Below are 2,610 nucleotides of genomic sequence, written 5' to 3'. Positions count from 1 at the left end.
CCTGACTGCCTTCTGAACACACCTGAACCAGGGATGGAACCCACAACCCAAGTAAGTGCCCTGCCTGGGGATCAAACTTGTAACCTTTTGCCTTTTGGTGTATGGGACAACACTCCAATCAACTTAGCCACCCTGTTAGACCAGGAAAATAACAGTTTGAAAACATTGTGATATTTTTTGTCTACCCTTCACTCAAGATATTTAGAACTGGGAGTGAGCTTGAGATAGGAACATGAATAAGCTCTTTCCTCAGCAGGTCTCTCAGTTCTTGTGGGACTCTCATATAATAACCATCTCACCATGCTGAGTGCCATTCTATAGTTAAAATACATGCATTTTGTTTCATGTATGTATGACGTCACTTCAAAACACAACCTAACTTTTATCTAGTGCTCAAGAAAAGAGTGAGCCATTCCAATCTTATGGCAACTATTTTCTGATCCTGATCATTTGCAACTTGTGATGTGTTCCTCAAAGTTTTCAAGTGCTTGTCTTATATACTGAGTTTTATAACCTGAACTCTATAAAATGTGTGATTCTAATATGATGTGATTACTTAAGTGATGTGTAATGGTAGTAGTGGGAGTAAAAAGAGTTCTAGAGAGAGAAGATGGCAGTCGAGTAAGGGGAAGTTGAGTCCACTTGCTCTTGCCTCGAACTCAAATTCTCAGCTTATCTTCTGAAAAATAACCTGAATAATCAATGGAATCTTAGCTGTTATGAAGTCTTGAAGCTAAGGAGTAAAGAATACACTTAACAATGGGCAATAAGGATTTTATAAGTTGAAGGATAAATACCTCATGCATGGCACCTGCAGCTGTGAAGAGACTGGTCAAAAATCACAGCTTTCTGGCTCCCTCTCCTTCCAGGGCAGGGGGCCCCAGTTCCACACAGGGGACCCCTGGACCCTGGCTGATAGGAACTTTAGAGGATGTACAGAGTCAGGAGATACAGACTATACACACAGTGAGCAGCATGTCCATGGGTGCAGTTCCAAATGCCAACCAGGAGAGTGACAGGGAGGGAGAGAAGGACTCTATCTCCCAAAACGATCAGGGGGCACATATATGTTGGGCAGACAAGGACTTAACCTCTGAATTATATAAAGAACTCAGACAATTCAACACCAGGAAGACAAACAACCCAATTTAAAAATGGGCAAAGGACCTAAATAGACACTTCCCCAAGGAGGACATGCAGATAGCCCATAGACATATGAAAAGATGCTCAGCATCACTAGCCATCAGAGAAAGGAAAATTAAAACTACAGTGAGATACCACTTCACACTGGTCAAAATGGCCACCATAAACAAATTAACAAATAACAAGTGCTGGTGAGGTTGTGGAGAAAAGGGTACCCTAGTGCACTGTTGGTGGGAATATAGACTGATGCTGCCACTGTGGAAAACAATATGGAATTTTCTCAAAAAATTAAAAATGGAACTGCTCTATGACCCAGTGATTCCACTGCTGGGATTATACCCTAAGAGCCCTGAAACACCAATTCAAAAGAACTTATGCACCCCCTATGTACATAGCAGTGCTATTGACAACAGCCAAGTGCCCATCAGTATATGGGTGGATTAAAAAATTGTGGTACATTTACACAATAGAATACTAGGCAGCAGAAAGAAACAAGGAATCCCTACCTTTTGTGAGAGCATGGATGGAACTGGAGACTATTATGCTAAGTGAAATAAGCCAGTCAGCCAAAGGCAAATACCATATGATCTCACTTATAACTGGAATCTAATGAACAAAATAAACCAGCAAGAAAAATAGAGTCAAAGACATGGAAACATGGAAGACTGATAGTTGTAGGAGGGGAGGAGAAAGGAGGAGAAGGGAGGAAGGAAAGGGAAAGACTTAGTCAAAGAACATGTATGAATGACTCATAGACATGTACAACAAAGAGGGGATTGACTGTGGGAAAGAGAGGTGGGCTGTGTGGAGGGGGCAAAAGGGAAAAAATTGGAACAACTATAGTAGAATAAACAATTAAAAAGAGTTCTATAACAGAAGTATAATCTATAGTAGTTTTTCAGCTGATTGATATCTCTTAAATGTGAGACCTGGATAACATATAGAAATATGGAATTTGAAAGAAACAATAGATTGGGGTAGTAAAGATAATGAGGTGGGTCTTGGACAAATTGAGCTCAAAGAATGATGAACCAACCAGATTTCTAATAGAAAGTTGTAATTACAAACTTAGACTTAGGTCAGTGGTTCCCAATCTTTGCTGCACATTGAAATTACCTACGGATCTTTTAAAATAGTGATCTTTGGTTATTATTATTTAATTAGTATTGTGTTCAGCCTTGGCATTGAGTTTTATAAGCTCTCTAATGAATACCAACTTTTGGGAACCACTGACACAAGCAAAGAAATCCAGTAGTCCCCCTTATTAGTGGGGGGTATCTTCCAAGACCCCCAGTGGATGCCTGAAACTGCAGATAGCACCAAGTCCTATATATACTATTTTTCTTTTTCCTATACATACATACATACCTATGATAAAGTTTAACTTATTAATTAGTCACAATAAGATACTAACAGCAACTAATAATAAAATAGAACAAGTATAACTCTATACTATAATAAAAGTTA

Source organism: Desmodus rotundus, chromosome X, assembly GCF_022682495.2.
Source record: "Desmodus rotundus isolate HL8 chromosome X, HLdesRot8A.1, whole genome shotgun sequence".
In the NCBI taxonomy this organism is placed as follows: Eukaryota; Metazoa; Chordata; class Mammalia; order Chiroptera; family Phyllostomidae; genus Desmodus; species Desmodus rotundus.
Note: the sequence above shows the minus strand (reverse complement) of the source record.